Source organism: Pleurodeles waltl, chromosome 4_2, assembly GCF_031143425.1.
Source record: "Pleurodeles waltl isolate 20211129_DDA chromosome 4_2, aPleWal1.hap1.20221129, whole genome shotgun sequence".
NCBI classification, from domain to species: Eukaryota; Metazoa; Chordata; class Amphibia; order Caudata; family Salamandridae; genus Pleurodeles; species Pleurodeles waltl.
The window spans coordinates 813,639,499-813,667,169 of NC_090443.1; the positions used below are offsets into that span (position 1 = coordinate 813,639,499).

General features: G+C 43.2%; 1 protein-coding gene across 1 annotated transcript in view; it reads right to left on the bottom strand.

Moving 5' to 3' along the window:
* PDE4B (phosphodiesterase 4B) overlaps positions 1-27,277 on the bottom strand; it is a 1,531,620-nt gene extending 1,504,343 nt beyond the window's left edge. Inside the window, exon 1 of the mRNA XM_069232487.1 lies at positions 26,692-27,277. The gene's annotated coding sequence lies outside the window, so the exon portion shown is untranslated. The remainder of the gene's footprint in view (positions 1-26,691) is intronic.
* Positions 27,278-27,671: the final 394 nt, after the last annotated feature.

Sequence of the window (27,671 nt, forward strand, 5' to 3'; positions counted from 1 at the left end):
GCCCTTTCTGCCCTGGCTCCAGACCCACTACAGGGTGTTATGCAGCCCTTTGTGTGGGGACAGGACACAGCCTATTCACGTGTAAGTGAAGCAGTGGCCAGCTCCTCCCTCCCATTCTGCCAGGATAGCTCAACAAGGTTCAATGGAATCACACTTAAGCTCCCATTGTGTGTGGCTGTCTAGGACAAATACACAAAGGCCAGCTGTCACCTACCCCAGGCAAGTGATCAGAAACAGGAAACAGGCACCAAATAGTTAAAGTAAGAAAATGCCAACTTCCTAAAAGTGGCATTTTCAGAATCTTAATTTAACTCCGACTTCACCATAAATTGTGATTTTAAATTGAGATTCCAGAGATACCAAGCTTGAAATGTTTATCTTTTCCAGATTGTGAATTACACTTGTAAAATGAAATAAGGTATTCCCTATGTTATCCTATGGGAGAGATAGGTCTTGCAGTAGTGAAATCGACTTTGGGAGTTTTTCACTACCAAGACATGTAAAACATAAACATACATGTCCTGCCTTTAAGGTACATTTCACCCTCCCCTCTGGGTTGCCTAAGGCCTACCTTAGGGGAGGCATACGTATAAAGAGGGAAGGTTTGGGTCTAGCAAAGTGTTAGTTTGACAGGTTGACATGGCAATGTAAAACTGCACACAGTCTCTGCAGTGACAACAGGCCTGAGACATGGTTAGAGGGCTACTTAAGTGGGTAGCACCTGAGGTGCTGCAGCCCACAAGTTCAATTTAATTTACAGGATCTGGGAACAAGTGGCACACTTTACTAGGGACTTCTAAGTAAATTAAATATGCCAACTGGGGACAAGGCAATGTTACTATGTTTAGGGGAGAGAACGCATGCACCTTAGCACTGTATAGCAGTGGTGATGTGCACAGATCCCTAAAGCCAGCAAAAATTAAGTCAGTAGGGGAGGTAGGCAAAAAATTGGGAGGAAGACTGTCAGGCTTAACAGAGCCCATACACACTGCCACCATCCGCTTTGCAGTTCCACCATGTGCATCACCCACTTCCATTGCACTGGCTACCAGTGCCTGCATTTCCACCTTCCAAAGACAGAGGGCCCTTATTGTCATCCTAAATATGATTTCAAGGTGTTCTCTCCCCAAGATCATTCAGAACACCCCTTTTTATTTGCGAGTCGCATTCCCATTTTTTACGAGTCGGTAACCAGATTACCGACTCGCAAAATGGAAATGAGCATCGCAATGCGCATTTTGCATGTTGCAAAAAGCGAATTTCGCTGTTTGCGCCATGCAAAACATTTGGTACATCAAGCCCTTTGTGTGTGATATCTCATTTCATCGCTGCTCACTGTAAAATGTGTTTTCAATTACGTCAGGGCCTCCATGTTTTTCACAGTGGTATTCTAGGTACTGCAATGAATGGATTGTTTCTGCATCCTTAAGATGGCATGGACAACTAGCAATGTCTGTGAAGAGCAAACACCCACTGCCAACCCATCATGCCCCCGACTTGACATTTTTTATAGGCAGCTCTGTGAGGAGATCTTGAACCTCTATGGCCTGGAGATCCCAATGGGGATTAACAAATCTGAGTTAGCTAGAGTTTGCAGTACTGCTGCAACCAGTAACTCACACGCCTGGACCGCAGGGAGCAAGTTCAGCGGTGGTCTGAATTATGGATTAGACATGTAGTTTATTAATAGGTTTCTGTTGTAGACTGCAGTCAATTTTAAACCTGAAAAGATGGTTCAAGGAGAGGAAACAGCATTGCTAAAAAAACGTAGGGCCAGATGTAGCAAAAATAAAAATTGCGACTCGCATTTTGCGAGTTGATGCGACTCGCAAAATGCGAGTCGCAAATTGGAATGCCAGAAAAAAAAGCGATCTGATTTTGCGACTCGCAGCCGGACTCGCAACGCTGTGTGCGAGTCCGCAGTTTGCGAGGTCGCTGTTTGCGAGTGTGCAAAAAACGAACTCGCAATTAGCGAGTGGGTGTCGCAAATTGCGAATACCTTCAAAATTGCTTGCAGATGCAGCAGAACACTCCAGAAAGCATACCAGAACACCCTGGAAACACTTCCTGGCACATGATGATGACATCACAGCCAGGAAGTTAACAAATACACCTGGGAGGAGGGCTCAACAGTGAGCAGTGTCTCTGCCACTCACAGTAGGGTGCTGAGGAGTGGTAGGCACAGCACCATGGACGCAGCAGGGACCAGCCAGGCTGGCAGGAGGGGCAGGAGATCATAGATAACAGCCAGGACAGATTCATGTGGCACATGGCGTTAATGTGCCACATGACTGGTTGGCATTTTCCTGCCCATGGACAATTTCAACTTGTATATAGTTTCTTCATGACATTAATAAAACAGTTATTTTTGTTCCACTTAACAAATGGTTAATAGGTGAGTATGGTGGGAGTTGACACGTACTGTCCAAAATATTGCGTTGCAATGTGGTCCCGTCTCAGTCTGCCTTGATTAGCTAGACTCCTATCCCCATGATGGCGATGTGGTTGTTCTTGCTCTTCATCATCAGGATCTGGGTCTGCAGGGGTGAGAGGTAGCCCACGTCGGGTGGCTATGTTGTGGAGGATGGCGCATGCGACCACAATTCTGAAAGCGGTAATGGGGGTGTATTGGAGGGCGCCTCCACTGCGGTGGAGGCATCTGAATCTTGCCTTCAGCAGTCTGAAGGTGCGCTCGATCAGGTTCCTGGTCCTCTTATGCGCACTATTGTATTGCCTCTCTGATTCAGTTCTGGGTGTTAAAAACCGAGTCATGATCCAAGGCCTGAGAGCATATGCACTGTCACCTGTTGGGCACAAAAGTACACGGTTAGGAAGTCCAGATTGTCGTGCACAGTGACCTTTGTGTATGTCTGCAAGTGTCTGTGGCTCTACCTAGGGGGTAACCGTCTCCAAATTCCCCACGTTCCAGGCGTTGATGTATCCCACTATGCCTAAAAATGTATGAGTCATGGGTACTGCCAGGAAACTTAGCTACGATGTCCGTGATGACATAATGGGCATCACAAACAACCTGTATGTTGAGTGAGTGGGTACACTTCCTGTTGCGGAAAATGTGTTCCAGATTAGCAGGGGGGCATATTTGAATGTGTGTCCCATCTACACACCCTATGACATGAGGAAAGTGGACAATGCGGTAAAAGTCCAGCTTGGTGCTGTTAATTTCTGCCTCATTCCTTGGTAAGTATATGAAGTGAGACATGTGCGTGACTAAGGCATCTAAGAATGCCCTGAGGAACCTTGACACTGCACTTTGGGATACCCCACCTGCCACGGCAATGACCCCCTGATAGCTCCCTGAGGCCAAGAGGTGCAGTGCGCATAGCACTTGCACATGCGTAGGGATGGCGCAGCCACGCAGAGTCTTGTGTTCTAGCCGTGGTTTCAGTAAATCTATTAATTCTAGAATGGCTGCGCTGCTAAGGCGGTATTTGTCATAGATCTCCTCTTCAGTTTGCTGAAAAAGAGTCTGCCTGGTTCTATATATCTTCTCCTGTCTGTGGCCCCTCCTCCTCCTCTGCTGGGCTGCGTAGACTCTCCTCCTCACTGCTATCAGGTATATCTCCGCCATCTTGAGTAACCCAGATGCCTTCTGGGTCCCCTTTTATACTTTGGTAATGGTTACCATCTGCTCTGAGTTAGTGGTAAATGGGACATGCAAACTGGGCTTTTTGCGACTAGTCGCAATTTGCGAGTTGCAATTGCATAAGGTTTGCGACTCGCAATTTGCGACTTGCAATTTGCGGGTCGCAAAATGGGGTCGCAACGGATGCGACTCGCAAACGGGTCCCATCGCTTTTTGCGAGTCGGAAATGGGCTTTTTGCATCCCATTTCCGATTTTTCACTGTCGCAAATTGCGAATCGGCCCATTTGCGAGTCGCAAACGTTTGCTACATCTGGCCCCTAGTCTTCTGAAAGTCACATGTTGTAATCTCGACAAGGCTGCATCAGTCCTCAGATGTCTTTAAACACAGTACCATAAATTGCTTAATACACTATACACAAATCTGTTACAGCATTTAGACGCAAGCAAGTTAACTTCAAGTCAAATTAACTTTTCCACGTTCACTGTTTACTTGGAGCTGCAGTGCACTGCATTTAATGCAGATAAAATGCTTCGTATATGACTTCGGGAATCTGATTGTTAGGTAATTTTTTATATAGATTTATTAAATTGTTCATTTGTATATCTTTATATATATATATATGTGCATTCGACCGTTGTAATATCTTGACAGTATGTTTTGTACAGGTGTCTGCAATGTGCAAAGTTATTTGACATTTTTTTTAATTATTACTATTTGGGACGCTGAGTGTTTGTGTAAGTAGTGATATTCGCAACCTACATTAATATCAATGCAATTGCCTTGCAATACCTGTTATTAGTCTAGGGTGGTTCGCACCTCAGTTTATAGCCTGGCTGGAGTAGATTTAAGCCTGTTTGTGCTGTAGTATTTCTGGAGTAGAACTAGATTTAACTTTAGTGAATTGCAACTGATCTCTGCTATGTAGGTGTATTTTTGGATTTACAACTCCTCGTGGACCTCCTTGATTTTCTGTTCCCTCCTCCCATTTTGCAGTCAATAGTTCCCATTTTGACACTCCTCCTTGCTACTCCCACATTTACACCTACATATAGGTTTATGTGTTCACAGCTTTATGCATTCTTGGTAAAAATCTATGCATAAAAATTTTATGACCAGCGTAGGTGTAAAACTGTGCCCGTGGCTTTGTGGACTCAATTTATGAATAATAAAGTAATACTATAAGAGTACTATATTACACTCTTAGTACTACTGTATAAAATTACTTTGTTAATGGCCACCGTGACGTTTGCAAAAATCTTTGTTTCTCATAGCCTTGTTTAGTGTATACAAATCGTTTTGTGGCAGATGTACTTTACTGTATAAATGGGTTAGGCTAAGACTGGGGACTATAAGCTAGCTGATGGTTTATGGGCAAATGCCGAAGAGGTGTAGAGTGGGAATCTCTTGTGACTATGCACATATCCTATAGGTCATCCATGTACTTCCACCCCTGGATGCCTTCTCTACCATTTCTCCTATAGAAGAGACTATTGTGCCTCGGAAGCTGGGGATAGAGGAGCTATAAGGTTTCTCCAGAAGAAGTGGGCTTTTTGACCTTGCTACTGGAAGAGAGTACTCTTGTCCCTCTGTTTCTGGGAGGACATTGCTTCGACTCCAGGGGAAAAAGTGTGGCTTTGTCCTTTTTCTCAGGGGAGGAATGAGGTGCTTTGGTCTCCATCCTCTACGTTATGATGTATCCGTGTGCCTGGAACTCTTCGATGACCAGTGTTCCAAAATGGCATGGGATTATAGAATGGACTAGGTGGCCCTTTCATCCACTGATAGAATTCCCCACATACTGCAGGAGTACCTGCGGTACTCAATGCTTTGACAGCTTTCCTAGTCCTCGTCAGCAGAGCGCTGTCATGCTTAATGAAGCCTCCAGTCTTGCCACCTGTTTAACTTCAGCTGCTGGGCCTGCCAGTCCCAGGCTAAAGTCATAGGAGTGAGTGGCATCTGAACAGCAGCACAGGGGAATAACAGGAGGCAAAGAGCAACGTATTAGAAAGATAAACAGCTAGTTAATCTTTAAAATAGTTAACATGCTTGTAGGTAGGACCTGATGGTGGTTTGTATGCGGACTACAAGGAACATGTGCAGAGCCATGTTTTTCTGAGCTGTCGCACACTTCCAAGGGTTGCATGAATGATTAGGAAGCATGAAGTGCGCTTGTTGGTTTGGCCGTCCTACAACAGCTAGCCAAACTGAAATGTGCACTTACAGTGCCCACCACTCCTTCTCCCTTCTGCTGTCCATCAGGATGGCTCCGCCCTAAGACTCTGCATGACTCTAGCTCTGTGAAAAATAAAATGATAACAAAATAGTTTTATTATCATTTTTTTTTTTACGTTTTCCTCTGCTAGCTCTCAACAGTGGGACAATGTTTCTCCACCATAATGGAGGAGCCATCGCTGCAAGTGCATGTACTTATGCTGAAGTTTTAGAAAATATTTTGCACTAGAGGTGAGCTAACAAACTAACCGGGAGAGCAGAGCTAAGTGAATGGCTTGGCTACAAAGAGCCTGTGCACAAGTCGAGCTATGGAAACATTTTGCATGTAAATTATTGCAACAGACATGTCAAAATGTTAGACTTGAAAAACTGTTTATCTTTGAAGCGTTTCATCTAGATCATGCTATATCAACTATTTAGAGGCACTTATTGAAAGTGAACGTTTTTAAACATGAACTCAGAAACATTTATGTACCCTCCAGCATCCTCTGACAACAATGCCATAAGGAAAATAAGAAGCAAGTTATTTTTCATGTACACCCTAGATGAGACCTAGATTATTATTATTATACATTGAGCAAAATTATCATCTATTAAATCAAACAGAAGACAGGCGCATCCTGAACTCACAAACTTCAAGGTGCTCTGATGTGTGATAAAGAAGAAATAAGCTTGGTGAAATAAAATATTTGCCTAGGATCTTTGGTTTAGCAAGGAAGCCACGATTGAGTGTTTGCACTGCATGAAAGTTGTATTTTAATAGGGTTGAAAATGGTTAGTATATTGATTACATGGAGATTGCAAAAGGGAGTCCTTAAGAATGTATATTTGAGTGAATTATATTATGATGGTTTAAAAACAATGTACAGACGGCATCGGGTCTCTTACATATTAGCACCAGGCACTTACATAGTGCATGTCAATGCGTGAGAATAATTGCAGTACCTGGCACAAATCAAATGCACAATGGAAACAAAGGACACACATACAAAACACTTCAATAAATTGGCACACATCTCTGTCCCACTCGAACCATTTTAGAATTTAACCACAGCATCTTTAATTCATAATAAATCGTTGTTGGTTTAAACCAGAAGTATTCTTCAAAAAGCATCGATGAAGGAATCTGTCTATGCTGATGGAATGAATATATATATAAATATATATCAATATATATATATATATATATATATATATATATATATATATATATGTATATATATATATACATACACACACAAAGCTTCCCAAACATGTACCAATCCAGAAGAAAGACGCAAACAAATGGATTCAACCTGTGATCAAGGGGTAGCATCCCTAAAACATGTTGGGTTTGCGCTGTACTGGAATAAACTGGGAGCACTTGCGCACACTGGTTTTCTCGCATTTTGTGTTTTGGATGTGGAACGCTTGTTTGGGAAATAGCTATTTGGGTCCTTCCACATACGTAGACGTGATTATATATATATATATGTATATATATATATATATATATATATATATATATATATATATATATTTAACACACACATGTATTGGAAGCGGACAGTTCTGACTATCTGGTCCGCCCTGAGTTTTCCCTTTTTGATCACCTGGTTTTTGACCTTCTACTGTGAGAGAGCCTTATAGTTGGGGTCTCACTCACAGTAAACTCATGGTGCCGCCTTGCTAAGGTAAGGCAGCCATGGCACAGCGAGAGTAAGAGGCCCCGGGCTGGTTACACATGATCACATGTGTGCACCTCTGTGAGGGCTGCGCGGGGAGGATTTCTGACATGCGTAGCTCAAGAACTGCGCTTCGGTAGCCTGGCACAGAAGTAACTATGCAGAGTGGGTGGTGACCTGGAAGAGGCCTCATGAGATGAGTGTACACATGTGAGGGATAGTCAGTGTGCTTATTGTCTTTTCTCTGTAGGGACACTACATTAAATGTCAACATCAGTGTGCATACTGTCTTTTCACTGTAGGGACACTCCATTAAATGTCAGTGGGATTGGATGGCCTAGGGCGCAACTCCAATCCCCTAGGGCCCAACGATACCCGAGTAACACTAATGTAGATTGTAACCTGTATGAAAATAATAATGCAGTAGGTTACAAAGGCATAGTTGCACAACTTATGGGTCATCCAGTAATTTCGTCTTTCTCTGACTCAGCACAGGATTAGGGTCAATTACTCCTTTGTAGAGATGCCTGAGTAGGGCCTTGAATCAATCAGCCAGCTTTCATCCCATGTCAGGAAATGGGCAGAGAGGCCCTGGAAGGAATGTCAGGGAGGAGGGGCTACGACTTTCAGAGCACATGTGGCACTAACTCCTGGGCGAGCCATTTTGATCTATGCAGGAAGACTGTGCATGAAGGAGGGGACAGGAGCAAGGAAGTGATGTGGCACATCTGGATTGGCCAGAGGTGCAGGCCTGTGAGACACTTCCACCCCACTTAAAAAGGTCTTGGACAGGGAAAGGCTCTCTCTTGGTTGTGCGTCACTGCAGGACACTGGGACTAAGGGCGGTTGTCATGGACAACTGGAAAGAAGAACCCCCTGACTGCCCAGTGGGGCAGGGAATCTGCCTCTGAATTGCTTCATACCCAGAGAGGCACATGCCAGGTAAGCTAGTTGGGGGAAAGCCTGGGCTGGCGCATGGAGAGCACGCTACCCAGAAGAAAAGGAAGGCACCTAGAAGAAAGGCTGGCACAGGGAGTCAGTAGGACTAGCCCTCTACAATTTGGAGCCTTCTAGGCCAGGAGGCCTAATGAAAGCATTCCTGGTGGCAAGGACTCACAACCAGGAGCAAAATGACACTAAGATCGTTGAAATCGGCCCTTGGCGGCCCGAGATATCACAAGGAGAAGGTCTGTGACCTTTGACCTTCTCTGAGCAAACAACAAAGCCTGTGGGTTTCCACTGCTGCTCCAGACTGTGCCCCCGGGATGGGCCAGGGACCGGGGGCTGCCTCCACAAGAAGTAAAGCCGGGGACCCCCCCTGTGAAGACAACTAGAGGGGTCCTGGACCTCATCCTGGAGCCCCACAAAGAAGTAAACTCGGGGCGCGCCGTCACTCTCCCCACAAAGTTCTGGGCTGGGCCACAGGCCCAAAGTAAAGTTGCTGGGGTGCACTGTGACTGCACTGGATGGGGCCCCAACACCATCCTGGGGCCCCACTGGAAAGTGAAGCCGGGGGATGCCGTTGCACCCCCCACAATGATGGCTGCTGGCTTAGGGAGGGGCTGCAGGCCAAAGACAAAGCTGGGGAGCACCATTGCGCTTCCCGTGAAAATGTCCAGAGGGGCCCCCGACCTCATTCAGGGGCCTGCACCAAAGATGAAGTCAGGGGGCACGGTCCCATCCCCGTGAAGATGCCCAGAGGGGTCCTGGAACCCATCCAGGGCCCCATGAAGAGGAGGAAGGCAGGGAGTGCTGTGGCTCGCCCCAAGAAGGTGAGGATGGGCCCCGGACCCCATCCTGGAGCCCTGATAGTGCTGAGGAGGAGCGGGAGTGCCGGCGCTCCCGCCAGGCAGCCTACCTTGCCGCAGCAGCTGCACGTCTGCCCGCAGGAGCGGGCAGACACCAAATGGCAGGCCGGCTCCTGCAACAGCACCTGGAGGTGCTAGCTGTGTGGGGAGTTGGCGGGAGCGGCCAGGGGTGGGTTCCTTGTGCCACTCCCCAACGAGGGAACCACGTCCCTGGTGTGGAGGTGTCCGGGTGGGATTGGGCACTCCCAAGCCGGCAATCCGACTCTGGCGCAGGGGAAGAGTCGCTCATTCCACATGCACCCTACCCCACAATGCCTTGTGGGGCACCATGATTTGTTTTGGCTCCTCGCCAGCTTATGGTGACCCCAGGAAGATGGCTTCTCTAAATTCTGATTTAGTTTTGTCTAAACAGGTTGTGGTATTTGGTTTGATCAGATTCTGCTCCCCATGTCGGAAATGCTGGATTGTTGTGAATTGCTTGAAAGAGGCTCTGTGGAGGGCAAGGAATCTCCTTCTTTCCAAAGGCATTGATCCATCCCCACAGGTGATCTATACCCTAGGACGTTCTTTTATATGTGCAAAGATATATTGCAGAAGGGCAAAATTACAACTTACTTGGTATGGTGTTGGAGGGATCATGGGTGATGGATGTATTTTTTTGATTTTGAGTTTTTTCATAAACATGATTTTATGTGTTTATTTGGTTTTCTCTTTTTGTGGCTTATTACTTTTATTCCACAGGTTTTCATTTTCATTTTTTTTATTTCCTTTAATTCAGACAGCAACACCATCAAGATGTAAACCTGGTGTTGAACCTGGCACTGTGTGCGGTTTTCACCTGGTCAACTGTTGTGCCACCAGAAACATGGATTGACTAACATGTGTTCGATCCCTTTTAAGAATAAAGGTTTTTTAAGCTTAAAAATAAAGGATATGCACACTGCGCCCCCTATGGCGTAATTGCAAGTAGGTTCACAGCCCTAATTGAAATGATAGCAGGCTCTGCTAAATGTATTCTGGGAATGTGTTGGTCCCAGTAGGGAGACCCCTAGTCTGGCTTGTGAAGGGTCATATGACAAGGCACCCTCTAGGGGTGAAGAATGGTTACACAATGTTCATCAAGAGTAATCTGTGAGTAATCTAAAAGTAATCCTAACAGCACAAAGTATTCCAACATGCCTATAGAGGTTTTATTCATGCTTATTTCAGTAATGAGACTGACAACCACCTGTTGCATTGGGACACAAGAAAATGTTTTGCCATATGGGGTGTTGAATTATAGCTCCCCTCAGGGAGAGACCAGAATAATTACACCATGTCATCCAAAAGTAATTCCATCAACATGTGTATATTTGTAAATGGTTGCATAGTATTGAGTAAGGTGTTTGTAATAAATGTATTTTTACTTTATGAAAAGCAAAATCACAGACTGGACAATCATTTATTGAGTGCTCATGAATGGTGATTACTAGCCCATACCACCTCCCATGAGTAAGCCTTGGACTGCTCTGCAAAGCTACCCTATGAGACTCGAGTACAACAATGGGGTGTTTGGTTCCCAGTGGTGGTCGAGTACGGACCCATTGCTTGTGCAGGCCACACAACTAATGACCCACATTCCAATATATATATATATATGTATATATATATATATATCCCTGAATTATTTTGTTATGTTGAAATAAGGCACCTGAGTCTTTCCATGGACAAGGTAAATTTGTTTACTTTCTCTCCTTCTGGACTCCAATTGACAGTCGCTTGGAGGGGATGGTGACCATGTCTGCATTTTGCCCACTTGTCTCACATAATGAGCCATCAAAGATGGTATACATTTTCAGGCAATAGCCACTGCGCATTTCATGAAAGCCTCATTGATAGATATTCGATAAATCATCACAGCATATAAACAGTGCAAACAATAAGCATTGTTGTTTCCCTGCAGCATTATACTTCAGCATATTGTCAAGTCCTGACAACATGTGTAGGAGCAGTTTTAGTGGGATTTGGGAAATTGTTTATGTCTTCAGGTTTTTCATTTGTCTCTGGAACATTAATATGTTTTATCATTTTGTATCCATCTCTAGGATGTCAATTGCTGTGCATTCAGTATGGTAAATAGTAAGATGATGTCACCTCCAATGATGTGATCGGTTTAAATGTCATGCAAAGTGCATTCCTGTGATGTCATTCAGTGCTTAGAGGGCACTTGATGCAACTTCCGCTACCTCTGGGATTTTGAAGAAATGACGTCCACAAGGATAAATTGGGAACATTATATATTCAGGGTTAAGAATTATGGGAGGCAATTAACAAAGTGCTACTTCACACAGTCATGAATGCCATTGAGAACTGTCTCCATCATGCTGTGTTTCAGTACCATATTGTGATCTTGATTTCAGTTCTGACCAAGAAACCTGTGCTCTAAAGCCAACAGGATGTTGGAAATAGAAATTCGCTTTTAGGAGCTGACTGTTGTTGAGGAAGTATGCATGTGTGAAAATGTGCTCCTCACACTCCTTTCAAAGAGGGTGATAGAATTGTTTTGTAAGCAGGAGAAACATATTTTCACAAATCTCTACCCCCATCTCGAAGAAAAAACAACTTCAGAAGTTGATTTGAAGACTGTGAGATACATTTCTACCTATGAATTTCCATTTATAGCATCTTACATTTAAAGCACAATGTTAGTTTTTGTCGCTACATCCTGGGTACCACATTCTACAATACAGAGCTAAAGTCAGATGTCTCGGAAAACATCCAAGTGAGATGGATATCAGATAATATAATACAACTGTTGTAGAGCCGGAGGGAGCAACTGGGGGAGAACAGCTAAAGAGAACGAGGGTCAGAACAACAGTGCTGATGAAGAAAGATGGAGATGGGGGATGCTGCTGTAAGACAAAATGGAGGAAAGAAAGGTCTAACAAAAGCAGAAGCAGTTTTCTTAGAGTCATCCGCATTTGGATAACTACTGTATTTTTCTTGATTTTTGGGGGGATTTCTCTAAAGATTTATAAATTAACTTGCAGACGTCTGGTATTTGTGTATAAACATAGAATTAACACTAAAATGATGTTTGCTATGTGGTACAAGTTGAAATGATTCACTGTGGGACAATGTTCACCAACAACTCTGATCAGTCAAAACAAAACAATAGCAATATCCTAGGACGGTGCATGTTCTTAGGAATGGTATGTGTGCTGTTTCAGTCTTCCCTCCGTCACAGCCTGCCTTAACTCCTTTGAACTTGTGTGACCTCCTTCTAGCACTGCAATCTCCTTGTCATGGGTACCCAAGCAATGCCAGTTTTGTCCAGCAGTGCCTTGCCTTCTCTGAGGTCTAGGAATCTCAGGTGCTGTCAACTTTATTAAGAAGGGTCTGTTGCTTCTCAGGGTTGTATGACATAAACCTGCATGCAAAAACAACGCATGCCTGAACAACACGGTCAGACCTACAAATGCGTCCTTAACACGCATGGCATAACCACTCATGCCTTTAGAACACATTTTGTTGTAAAAACATATGTGGTAAAAAAAGCATGTGTGGTAAATTCCCCCCTGCCCTGCACCCTAACACATCCCAGTACTTAAAACTACCCCGCCCTGAGCCCTAAACATAAAAACTACCCCGACCTCCCCGACCTCCCCTGCTCTTAAAAGTACCCCAAGGTCTAAATCCACAAAACTACCCTGACCCCCAGCCCTCCTACCTTTAAAATGTACCTGCCCCACGCTCTGAGCCCTAAAGCACACCAGCCATCACCCCGCCCCTGTCCATAAAACTACCCCACCCCAAGGCCCAAATCCACAAAACTACTGCTAGCCCCTACCTCCAAATCTACCCAGACCCCCTGGCCCTAAGCCCTAAATTCCCAAATCTACCCAATCCCCCATCTCTGAGCCCTAAAAATCACCCCTCCCCAAACTACCCTGACCGCCCACCCCCACCCTGAAGCCTAAATCTTCCAACAATCCTCCAATCTACCCCAACCCCCCAGCATGCCTTCCTTTAATTCTACCCCGAACACCCCCCCGGCCCTAAGCCCTAAATCCCCCCCATGCACCCCTAAAGTGAAAATAAAAACACCCCTAAAAACAGTCCCAGCCCCACTTACCTTGACCGATCCTTCTTCTTGCTTGCCAGCCCATCCTCCCCCACCCTGAATCCTAAACGCCCCATGCATATCCTAAAATCCTTCCCCCAATCCACCCTGCCCTTTAATCTATCCCAACAACTCCCCCTGGGCCTGCCCTGATAGTCACCAAACTACCCGACCCCCTCATTCCACCTTCCCTTTAATCTACCTGGACCCCCCTGGCCCTAACCCTCCCACGCAGCCCTAAAATAAAAAAATCTTCCCTAGTCCAACTTACCTCGACAGATCCATCTTCCTGCTCCTTCCTGCTTGCAAATACAAATTACATGAATTTCACAAACCCTTACTTTGAATGTCATTCAATGGTGCCTTCTTGATGTATTAGCATCTCCCAAAACCAAGTTGAAAACCATGAAAAAAATGTAAAAGACTGCAACATGGCTCAGTAAGTGATGTCAACAACAATCTCTAGACTTGACAAAATAAAAGCTTACAAGCAGCTTCTTTACTAGACCAAATCATCATTTTTCAGAGACAAAATACAGGAGGATACCAACAGATGAAGAGAACCATTCAAGATCTTACAAGACAAATTGTATGATACCTGATTTTATATTCTTAGTGCTCAAGCTCAGATTATACAATAATCAAGACTGAAAAGGGTTTGGCAGGGAAAGCACAACATACTAAATGAGCCAGAAGAGGCAAGGGATTTCTTTCATAAGTATGCACCAGGAAGCACTCCAGGGGTGGATGTTCAAAAAGCATTATCATGAATTTATTATGAATGGTGGCAGTACTCGGTCTGATTCAGTTAAGAAGGTAATTATTATCTCTACACATGAAATGCATATCTATTGCAATGTTGCTCGAAAGGAAGAGCCGAAGACATTTTAAATATCACATTAGTTTAGCATCTAGTTGTACCAAATTATCATAGCGATGCTTTAGATTGATCACACAAATGGGAAAACAGTTGAAGATAAAGAAATACTCAACTCTACATGTTTTTCCAAGGGCCAGCTAGATGTTCAATGGCTACCAGAACATTCTTGCTAAGAAAGAAAGGGTTGTCCCATTCCTATCTTGCATAAGCGGCACTCAAGTTGAAAGGGGACAGCAGAAAGGTTTTACTACCTCTCATGGGATGAATCAAATTCATGTTCAGGGTTGTTGGTTGAGCAATAAAGACAAATGGTAGTTAAGCATGGAAGGTGACAGACCAACTAGGTACAACATAACATATGCAAAATGGGGAAAATAACAATTTGATTAAGTTAGCATCCAGGAATGCAAATGAAGAAAATGCCCCTAGAAGACAAAACATGTTCATACAGTGACTGGATAAAACTAATATCAACTTCATTGTTAAGCAAGAGACACATCTGAGATTAGAAGGTATACGTCTTTTAGCTGAAAATCAGTAGGTCTCAGAGGTACAACATTTAATAGCTTCTGCCGCAGTCCGCGGAATGACGATTATTGTCAGAAAGATAACAGGTGGAACAATATCCAGAAGAAACAAATATGGCAGATAATTATTGCTTGAAGTCTGAAAATGAACCAGACATCTGACAGTTGGTACAGTTTATGGACCAACTGTGGACCATACTCAACCTCTGCAAGGAATTATATTAGAATTGCCTACATTCCCCTTCCAAATAATAATAGGGTGTGACTACAACAAAAGCCCAGAAGAAATTGAAAGAAGAGGGAAAAATAAGGACCAGAGAAAAGGAAAGTTAGTTTGAAATGCTGTATGAGAGAGGTACTTTATGTTTTAATGAAGAGTTAGAAATGTGTGAAATACATCCCAATCCAGTTACATTTACTTATGCCTGTAACCAATTTAGCAGCCAGCCTCGACTAGACTTCTTCTTATTGTAATATCCCTAAAATACACCCTAGTCAGAATCATGCGTCCTGCTTTATGACCCTGCTGGGATCTCTAAAAGTCCATTGACAGGTTCTGGCTTTACAAACAGACGAAAGACCTTCTGGAACATGGACCTCTTGATCATATCTTTGTAAAGAACAACAGAAATAACAACGTGATTTAATCTGGGGATATTGTTTAATTAACAAAGGTACTGCAATCGCTGTAAATGCGTGGGAACATGTCAAGGCCTCTCTTCACAACTTATAAGCCAGGAAGCACACCTGTTTGGAATGTTCAAAAAGTAGCATTATAAACCTATTGTTAATCTTGGCAGCACTCAGACTAATTCAGCTAGTAAGATACTTTCTGCTTCTACATATGAAATGCCTACCATATCTATTGCAATGTTGCTTGAAAGAAGTTGAAAGTAGATGATGTAGAAAGGCAAACCTGCAAAAAATATATTTGTGGAAGAAGGATTTGCTAAAAGCCTTTCAACTAGTTACTAGAGACTCTACCCTTGGAAAGGCTCTGAAATTAAATAGAGCTAGAGCTAAAATGTATGACACACTTTCTAAACAGGAGATATTGAACAAACAACCATGTACCAAAACGTCTTAGAGGAAGATAATACAATAGAAAACACCTTGCTTGGAAAATGAATACTAGGCATATCCCACTCAGATCTTTAAAATCATTTCAAGAGTGGCTCACCAGAAATAGAACCCTCAAAAATAACAAAAGTCACTTGACATTTTGGTTGAGAACTGTACCGGGAGCAGGTTGTTTCCTCTGAAATTTTATAAGTTCAGCTGTATTAAGTAAACAATCAGCTAATGAACAAAGGCTTTCAATTGAGCCTTTCTCTGAAAAAGAGGATTCTGTCATATACAAGTTAAACTAAGACCTCTCCTAAAGAGCATTCAAAACAATCAGACAAAAATGGCATCATAACTCTCTTTGTATTTGCGAGAAGGCTCTCTTGTTTTAGGCTTAAAACTATATTAACTGATAAAATACCACAGAAAAGAAAATAGACCTCATCGATGTAAATATATAAACACTGTTAAACACCTGCACAACCACAAACTAAACCACCATTTAAGGAAAGTAAGACAGGATGAGTTAGTTGTCTTTCTTTCAGAGGGAGCCACCATAATGTCATTCTGTAATACAAGGTAGCAGCAAGAAAGACTGATCTAAGAAGATTCTGCTTCACTTTTCTTGTTTAGGGATGTCACTTAAATATTGTTTCTTCTTTCTTTTGTTTTTTCAATTTTGTGCACTTGTGTTAAAGTTGTGGGGTTTAGGAGCATTGTTTTACGTCTGAACTAATTATTTTATACTCTGTAGAGAGCCTGGGAATATTAAAATCATATTTGATCTTTCAGCAGTGTTTCATTTGGCAGTGTTTAATTCTTTTGCTGACTGGTGAAATGGCTGGCTCATTAGAACCTTGGCCAACATGTGCTATCACATATATAAAGTGACGGCTCCTTCGCTATGGCGGAGGAGCGTCGCCTCCCCACTAGCAGCAGCAGCTGCAAACCCTTTTCTACAAAACAATAATAAACTGTGTTTATTACTGATTTGTAGTAAAAGGGGGGGGGGCATTGGGTATGACAGCCACGGGGGGGAGTGCACAGAGCACTCCCCTCAGTGCACATGTATATTTAGCCGGCCGTCTTGGGCCGGCCAAACACACATGTGCACTCGGATCTCTCCAGTCTGGCACTGTGTTGCCGGGCTGGAGAGAGCAGGCACAAGCTCCCAGTCTGCTTGGGAGCGCCCTTGCTGGGCAATCCCAGCCAATCCTAACGCTGCTCTGAGCAGTGTCAGGATTGGCCCCAGGACAGGCTAGGAGCATGTGCCTGCACTGCAAGACGGAGAATACCCAAATTTGCCTTTGACGTCAAACAGTGTTCTTGAAGTGCACCAGTCCTGTCAAACAAGGGATCTGTGGGGGGCTATCAGTCCTTTGTGTAAGGCCAGTCCACTAGCCTTTGAAGTATAATGGAGGGCCCCTCCACCCTTCCTTCCCAGGCAGACCCATCAGTATGCAGATGAATGCAGATGCATCTGAGTGTCCTGTGTTTATGGGTGTCTGGGTGGAATGCACAAAGGGAGCTGTCAACCAGCAAAGACCAGACGTCGATTTGAGACAGGCTGTAAGGTACAGAAAGCAGTAAAAGTAGAAAAATGCCCACTTTCCAAAAGTGCCATTTCTAAAATAGTAATGTTAAATCCAACTGTACCAGTAAGTAGGATTTCTCACTATAATTCTAACCATATCAAACATGACAATGCCACTCCTCTCAGATCAGAAATTACCACTCAAAGGTATATAAGGGAATTCCCAAAGCTGGCCTATGAGAGGAACAGACTTCACAATAATGAAAAACAACATTGGGTGTTTTTCACTACCAGGACATGTAAAACATTCAAGCACATGCCCTGCCCTCTATTTACATAGCACCCGGCCCTATGGGCTACCAAGGGCCTACCTTAGGGGTGACTTAGATTAAATAAAAGAGGAGTTTAGGCTTGGCAAGTAGTTGTAAATGCCAAGTAGAAGTGGCAGTGAGAATGCGCGCACAGGCCTTGCAATGGCAGGCCTGAGACATAGTTAAGAGGCTACTTACGTGGGTGGCACAATCAGTGCTGCAGGTCCACTAGCAGCATTTAATTTGCTGGCCCTCAACACATGTAGTGCACTTTACTAGGGATTGACAGACTTGATACTTCTCAGAAACAGATGTTAAATCCCTTTTACTGCACTATGCACAGATGTTCCTCTGCAAGCAAATCCTTCAATTTCCTGCACAAGAACGTGAACAACCACTCTCAGTCCAAATGAGTCTTTTGGACAAGGCAATTTCAGGGAAGCACTTAAACTTATGTTGGACTTAAACTTATGTCGGACCTAACCTGAAAACTGTTTTTTAAATATATTTATTAGTTATTGCAAAATATAAAAAATAAGCTCAAAAGATTATATACATTACACAATTACATAATCCAAGCTCCATACACTTTTGACTGGACCACAGGGACCGAATGGACCGCTACTAATGAAAGATATTCTCTTACAAAAGTATTGTGAAGGTTACTTCGCTATTAAACAAGTATGAATATCTGCTACCTGGAGATACGATCAGGACCACAAGGCCAAACTTATATGGCTTACCTACAATCCATGTGAGACCAACAGTGCTATTTTTGATATACAGACTATCTTAGCCTTGAAAAAGCCCCAGGCCTGCTCGCCATTGAGTGGTGAAACATGTGTTGGCTGGTCTAAACTGTCTACTGCCTTGCAAATAAAGAGTCTTTCATTTGTTTTCAACTGCATTAAAATAAACATATGTGACAATTAGTACATAATATCTTACCACTAGTTTACTTAAGGAATATTAAACCACATATTTATTAATATTATTATTGATAATTACTTACTATACTTTATTTAAATATCAGTCACAACACAAAGTTCCTCAACATCAAAACCCATTCAAAACATGGTTACAAAGGTCAGTAGGAGCATCAGATTCATCCAGGAGATTAGTTTATAATTTCAAAAGTACAAGTAAGCATTCTTATATCGTGACACAATGAAAGAGTCAAGGAGTCTGTTATATGATCTCATTCTTCAAATGTATCAGTAGTGTTTTGGAGGACTATGCGAGATACTAACCCCACTTTATCAGGTCTGTTCCAACAAACAATGCATATTTGTAGCTGCTCATGCGGTCAAATCTGATAAGCATGTCACAAACTGAAGAACCTACATCTGACTATCCAGGCATCATTAGCCGGCACTTAGTACCAATATCTGCAAAATAGGCATCCTTTTAAGAAAAATGATTGTAACAGGCAGCACTCAGGTTGGAAAGGATAGCATCATACAATAATCTCAGTGAGGCATGAGCATTGTGGTCACTCGTTGACAATATCCAAGGACCACAGACCAAGACCACACCAGAAGGAAGAACTGAGCTTCATTAGCATTATTTCTTAGGCACGTACTGGGGTGTGTGCCATAGATCCTATGCAAACTCATGAGGTTTGGTAGGTATGATGAAGGTAATTAAATTGCATTCATTAAAATTACACAATATTCAGTTTCCCTAGCTTTACCAAATGGTCTTAGTAACCCACAATCAAATAGGTCACTCACTTTATTGACCCTTTACATTATCCAGAGCCTCCTCTTAATAATTGCTGCAAATCATGGGAAACTCCTTAATGCTGTCTCTGGGATATATGGTGTGCCTCCTCACATTTTGTTCAGACAGCAATTCCAATGTCTAACATCAACAGTTTTAATAAAGTATTGTTATAATTTGTATTTCTCAGACCACCTCTGACATTGGCATATGAATAGCTGAGTCCTCTACAAACACATGGTCTGATTTATAACGGTGGACATGTTACTCTGTCACAAAGGTGATGGATATCCTGTGTGCCAAAATCTAAACCCTATTGGATATAATAGGATTTAGATTTCAGCGGACGGCATATCTGTCACCATTGTGATGGAGTAATCCATCCGCCAAGTTCTAAATCAGACCCACAGTGTCTACTGACAGTTTCTTTCAAAACCACTTTCCAAAATATTTACTGAAGTGACAACATAATACAACTATGAACTGCTAGCACTCTTAGGACGTCAAAGCTGTAACCTGTGCAAAGCGTCTCTTTTCATGCCATCATCCCAGATTAACCCACTATTCAAATACACGATTCCCTAAATAATAGAGAAGATAAATCCACAAGGAGCATTGCAAAACAGTACAACATGAGTCAAGACTATTATTTTAACCAACCCAACTCTGTCAATTACTGGAATTTACACCTTTTTCCAAAATTCCAAATTACAGTCAAGTTAAGGAGTGTATTCACTGTTCTATATAATTTAACCAAAATCAACTTTTCATCATTAAGGTATACACACACTCCAAGATTTATAATGAAGTTCAGGACCTGCAAAAGTCCTTACCTATGATGTCATCACTTCCCTTAATGGAAACACACAAGATGTGAACTAATTAACAAGTAAGTCAGAAAGGACACCAAAGAAGTCCACTATTTCCATGAAAGGATTAAGGTCAGACAGTAAGCTACCCATACATAATAACACATCATTATTGTACAAAGAAATTGATTGCCAATTGTGATTCAGCGCTATGGCCCTGGAGGAATGCATTAATCAAACCTGACAAGCTAAATGTTGGCTACAGCAAAGAGGATAGTAGTCAGCTAGGAGACAGCAGACATCCTTGCCTCATACCCCATTCCAGCCCAAACTGCACTAAGACCATCTGACCTGCCTGCACTTGAGTTATAGTATTGCATATAAAAAAGCAAGCTTGCTCAACATTGTCAGACCAAAGTTCATTTTTCAAAGCTTTGCATAAAGATAAGCCAGACTAAATACAGAATGTTTTCTCAATGTTAATTAGCACCACGCAGGCAACAGCTCAACATTCAACACACTGGATATCAAATGAAAGCAGTGCCTGATATTTAAGGAAGTTCTCATGTCTGATACAAAACCATTTCAGTTTGGATGTGTCAATGAGGTCAAGAATCTTCAAAATGCAGATGGTCAGCAGTTTACTAAGAGTTTTACCATTCATTTAAGCATTGCTAGAGGGTGATGAGATGTTTTATCTAACAAACCTAATGAAAATTTCAATATGCATCATACATTTTGAATATTCTTAAGCTGATATATTGTATAACATTCCACTAGCAACCCATCTAGTCCTCAAGTCTTGACCCTACCCTTTATCACTATTGCCTCTGCAATTGGCAGTGAACCCTCCAAAGATGACTTTAATCTAAAAGCCACAGACCAGCAAATCTAGCCTCATTTAGGAACTTGTGGATGTCAGCAGCTTTAGGCAATGCATCCCCAGTATACAGATGTGTGTAGTATGTCAGAAATATCTCAGTATCACATCAATAGTATTGCTCAGTCCGTCCCAAATTGTGGTCAGTTGACTTCTTTAAGTGTCACTTCACCCAAGCAAGCATCCTACCAGCTGTATACTCATGAAAATACTGACAGTGTAACCACTCCATTAGTCAAGACTTCTCTGTCCTACCTTTCGAAAGGTATTGGTCCTAGGTATTATCAGCAAATGTTGAAAGCTCCAAGGTATGTAAATTATAGTTAAATGTAGCAAGGTTTCTGAAAAACTGTATTATTTGTCCTATAACGTCTGCCATACTCACCTCTAATTACAATATTAAAGGCTTCCCATTCAGTCCTAACGTTGACTGTGGATCCACCATTATCCCTAAAATACTCATGGAGGGCATCACTAAGGCCCTCATTACGAGTCTGTGATTTGCAGTGGCGGTCTGACTGCCGCCAAAGCAGTGGTCCGACTGCTTTGGCGGCAGTCAGACCTCCACGTTATGACCGTGGTGGTTCGGCCACGGTCAGACCGCCAGCACTGCCAGCACCGCCAGTTTCCCTCCACTGGATGGACTGGCGGTGCTGGCGGTCCTAATCCACCAGGGCAGCGCTGCGTGCAATGCTGCCCTGGGGATTATGACCCCCCCTCTCCCCCACGTAAAAGCTGGTGGAGATAGGTTGCAGGGGCCCCCATGGACAGCCCTGTCACGCTTTTCACTGTCTGCGTAGCAGACAGTGAAAAGCGCGATGGATGCTGTTGTACCCTATGCACTGCAATATTGCTGCCGGCTCGATTACGAACCGGCATCAATGTTGTGGGCTGTTTCCCGCTGGGCCAGCAGGTGGAAACTATGTTTCCGCCATCTGACTCAGCTGGAAACTCGTGATAGGGGCCGTGGGATGGTCGCTGCAGTGGCGGTGGTCTGACCATGGAAGTTTTTTCGGGTGGCCTTTTCCACCGACCAAACTCATAATGATGGCCTAAATATCCCCGAGGAAGTGCAGCCCTAGAATGTAGAAACATATGTGCTCTAATGTGGCATGGCTGATTGCTGAGAGCCACAAATTAATGCCAGTAGTGAGGTTCAGTTATTGAATATTCGTTTTCCCAAAACCTCTATGATTAGGATCTAATCAGCCCCTACAGAATTGACCAGGAATTTACCCAGGTTGTGTGTAGACCATGGACCGGTGAAATGAAAGAAAACTCAAGGGCGGAAGGGTTTTTGTCAAAATACATCATCCAGTCCCCCATGGGTTAACCAATCTTTATACTGCAGTACCCACATACTGCTAATAGCTGCAGCCAGTACGGGATGAGATCTATCTAATACATGATCTGCAATACAATTAAATTAAATTCACTGTCACCAGGACAAAAGGTGAAACGTAGCCCATCAGCTTTCCTGCAATAATCTGCAAACAATCAGCTGGATTTATCACTCCAGACGCTAGCTTTCAGGAAAAGAGCTCCAAGCATAGCCCAGACAAGCACTACTTCAACATAAGCAGAGCAGGCAGTTCAAAAAAACATGTCCTGTCCAGTATTTGCTCTATATTACAAAGTTATCAAGATGACTCTCTTCATGGAAAGCAAAAGACGTCCCCTGCTATTGAAGTAAACTAGAACTCTGTGTCACTTATTCAGGATAGCCAACCATCAGACTTTCCACCACAAGAAATTATGCATGGCAGACATCATGATTTATATGAGGCAAATCCCACTTGAATCCCATTAGGGAGACCCTTCACCTACCAATAGAGGGAAACCTCACTCTTGCCTCACCTTTGTCACACCTAATTCCCAACTTACAGGAAACCTGATTGCTCAGTAGTTACTTGTGATTTGCAACAGGTGCTTGGGCTTTACTACAAGGGGGTACACCTTGTGCCACAAGTCTTTCAACATCTAAAAGGCAAATTTGTCAGCCACCATAAATCTTATGCCACCCTCAGGATCCTCCCGGACAATTTTCAACACCATCCCCTCTGTCAGCAGGAATCAAGTCCTCAAAACTGTCACTTCTCTGCAAAGGAGATAATTCATCCTCACCTGCAAGAGGTTGTGGGCCAGCAGTTGCATTGTTGAAAGTGATGTAAGCACAGATATCTTCAAATCTAATTGCTGCTAGATAGGATTGTGCAAGTTTCTTGGCCCTCCCGTCTTTTACCAGTAGACCATTTCCCCTGTTTCAGGGTGGGACAATGACCCTCTCTAGCTGATGCTGCTTAAGGTTCAGTCCAAACCCAATCAGCAGTGGCAAACCAATTTTCTTTTGGCAATGGATGTAGGTTTCACTGTACAATATTTTTAAGCTGCAAGGAAATTAATTTTCCCTTACCTTTCAAAAAGGTGTGCCGCTTACACTGTACAACAGAATAGTCAGGGAAAATCAAGACTTTCACTCCCTGAATGCTAAAAGAACAGGTGCCCCTCAGACATTACAGCATACCCACTCCTGTAGGTCAGTGACCTGTTGTTGACCCTGACCAACAGAGGGCTCCAAGGTTGACAATAATATCTCAACAGCTCCATGATGTTTCTGTGTCCATCCTTGAGGAGTACAATATCAATAGCAAATGTGCCTATTTCCACTTCCAATACAGTCCTGCTTTCTAGTATAGCTTTCAGTTTGCAATTCCAAGCAGCAGAGGTGGAGTGTACCCCTAGTTATTTATTCTCATGTTATTCAGTTCCAATGTGGTCCTGTTACTGTGAATCACTGACATTGAGTCTGTGCCCTGAGTCCTGAGACAAAGACATGTGACGCACCTTTGGGCTTTCCCCTAATGTCATTCCTTATGCCTCACTTTCGCACTGTACCATCAAATTTATTGACCAATCACAACATGCCTATCAACTTATACACAACACACCTGTCCTGATAAAACCCTTCAGCCCAGCAGAGCAACTTAGCAGAGCAAAATGCAAAAGGTGAAATCCAGGGATCATTCAGTGGTTTTGATGAACTACCAAAGGCTTTAACTAAGACACACCAGGAAACTTAACTGAACCTTATATCTACATGCTGCAACAGGACATCAGTATTTAAGGAACACCATATCAGTTGAACAGCAGTGCAGGAGACTGTGGGATACATCCTCAAGTAAGCAAAGGACATGTTCTGACATGTTCAGAATTCCTTTTTACACATTGCTGCCTACAGCTCCTATGCTTCCACAGGAACTCTGCACAATCTAGAAGGCAAATTTATTTCACTTCAGATAGCAATGTTGTATTCAGGCTAAGGCTAGTCTTAGGAAACTTGTCACATGCATGTCTTTGCAAATAATGCTCCTTTAATATCTTTCACAACTTATGCAGAGGGCATCAAGTCAGAGGTGCGAGGGAAGTGGAGATCTACAAATCACCCCCACTTCTTGCACCCAATCACCTCAATCACTCTCATGTCCACTTCATACGTGTCATTACAAATCAGGAGCATAATACTGCTCCCGCCTCACAGATCAGCACTCATGTCACATCACAACTAGTCGGAAACATCACACTGAGCCTGAAACTGGAGTTTCCTGTGTTTCAAACTTCCTTTAGATGTTAACTACTGCCATCTTGCCAATTGGAGGGTGTAGGTATGGACTGCAACTGCAACAGTCAATATCCCATCAGCACAAGCTACCAGAACTGCACCCGACAGGAACTCCCATTGCACAACCTTCTCAATCAGCACCTTGTCAGGTAGAGAAGGGGGGAGAGGGAGCATTGATTTCAGTTTGTCAGTTGTAACGGCCATGATAGTCAGGATTTACCTCTCCACCCCCAACTAAAAAGCATAATTATTGACCCTAACATTCTTGAGAACTATAGAACAAGTTTTAGTCTACTATTCCTTGCTAATATCATATAGAGAGTTGTGACCCCTGCAATTAGAAATATTCACCACTACGAATATATTACTGGGATAATTTATTTCTCGGTTCATACGAGAACATAACATGGATGCTCTGATGCTCAAAATCATCAACATCACACTACATATCCTTAACTAAGGCAAAGTTTCACGTTATCACTTATTTATCTCTCCACAGCTTTCATTAACATTGACATTATCATTCTGGCTACACATTCAAAGTGGTGGGATGGGCATTGAACGCAGTGTAGCAAATTAATTCACAAATTACTTAAGTAAGGCATCCTTGTGCATTACATTTTGTAGTTCCATTTCCACTGCAATATCAGAGCCCCTCAGGCCTCCTTCCTGGCCCCAACTAGTTTTCAACATCTATGTTGAAAATCCCCCATTCTTTGAGTTCCTCCATTGTCTTCTTCTGGTGGTTCAACTCCATGGCTGCATGCTACCCTTAGAAGGCCTAACACCATAAAACTTCAACCTATCTCATACAGAAACACAAGTTTTCAGGCAAAGCTCGATCAATTCCTACTTTTCAAGGATCCCCAATTTAAGAAAAGGGCAACATTTAAAGGACTCTTCTTCTGAAATGCTTACAAAAATGGGATGTCCTCTCCCACGTAAAACTTGCCCTTTCCTTCACATGAATAAAAAAACTGGAGCATCCGAGAGCACCTTGCTTAACTTTACTTCGCATCCATATGCTACTTTTTTTATTCTACGGTTTACTAATTGTATGTTCCTTGCTTCTCAGCAAGTGTTCCCCTTTGCAATATTTTCCTTCCAGGTCACCACCAGCCTGGCTGCAATTTGTAGGGTGTATTTCTGTAATCAACATCTCTCTATTGCTTCAGGCCCACTGTAAATCTCTATTACCCCTTGGTGCACTCGAGAATGTCATTTCCTCTACCACTGAGATTGGAATGGCAAGAGCCACTGTATTAAATTAAAAAACACACACTAAAAACAATGAAATATACAGTATGTTGTGTTGTTCAGGGCTGCACAATCATTAATAAAAAGCACATAGAAACATCACAGAAACATGAAAGTGCATGATTTTCAGAAACACATTTTCCAAGTTCTGTCTGCTATAAATACGAGTCGGCTGAAGGAACCAAGTGCATTACCGCCACATTGGGGTGAAGAGCGCGCACTCCTTTTCTACACATAGCTTTTTCATATACACTCTTACCCAGTTTCATTTTTTTTAGAAATGATTTTACAGTAAAGCAGTATAACATTAAATTATTCAAACACACTGCTTCCCCTCGCCAGCAGTGTATTTGTAGAGAGCATCTGCTGAACGTGAGTCGAATGCCTTGCCGTGTGCAGTTTATCATTAGCTGGTAGCAGCAAGCAGGATTACTCGAGCACCGTTATCCGCTCATTGTAGTCCCTGCCATCTCTCCGCGTTGCCCCACATTTGGTAATTGGTACAGTCTCTGGAAGGGAGCTGACATTATCGGGGGAAGGGTGGGGGCCGTCCAGTGAAAACAGGGTCAGCAGATTTTGAAAAGGAGAGGCTACGTATATTAGGTGGACTGATAATGCAGGGCGAGTGGGGGGAGCGTGGGTTTATATAACCCACGAGCAAAAAAGGTGACCTACCTTGTCTGCACAGGGCAGTGGCAGCCTCCGTCCGTCTCCCTCCGGCACCCTGCACGCACCTGTTCTCGAGGCAGGAAGCGCGTGGTGTATTTGTCCAGTCTGAAGAGTGTAATCTCAGCAGCGTCTCGAGCACGTCCCGGCTCCGAGGAAGGGCTCTTAAAACCGCGGGCGCCTCACCATTCTAGGCGTCATGTCCAAAGCATTCCTCGGTACCACACAAAACGATATCCGTCCTCAGTGGAAGGTCCAAGGCAAGTTTACATCCGCAGACCTGGCTCCGTCTCGGGTCCATGCACGCTGCCACTGCAGCAGGGGAACGAAAGGATTGCCGTTTGGAAATCCATTCATAATATTACAAGCTTGCAGCCTGCCCTCAGTCATTCACACCCTCGGTTTGCAATTCGCCGTCCAAAAACGTGTCGCTCGCTTTCCATCTGGTCCATTAACTTACAGGAGGCTGACAGTTCACAGCCGGCAAAGTGAAGGAGTCCTGGGAATGGGAAACGACTCTCATTGAAAGGAAGAGAGCGTGTTTCCTTCTCAAACATCAATTGTGTCAGCAGGTTGTCACAATTACTCCCTTCCCAGGGACGGACGTCACACTTTACCTGTTTATGATTCTGAAGATAATTTCAGCAGGTGCATCTCACATTTTTCTCAGAAGGAGCTTGCTCAGCCAATTAATTAAAATGCCGCGTCACCTGCAAATATTTCAGCTCCATTTGTTATGTTAAATTCGAGAGATGATTGCATGCGGAATTAACAGTTCCATAGATAAATATTCTTGTTGAACTGTCACCTTTAAAAATAATTCTCTCCATGACTAAAGATACTCGTAACTGCGTAATGCCAAGAGGAATGGTGCGATCTTCTAAGTCTTCTTCGAAAACCTCACCTCAACACACTTGTTAATTGCAACTAAAATAATTGTGCGGAAAGACTTTTTGCTTTTATCTTAGATCTTCATGGTCCAAGCATGC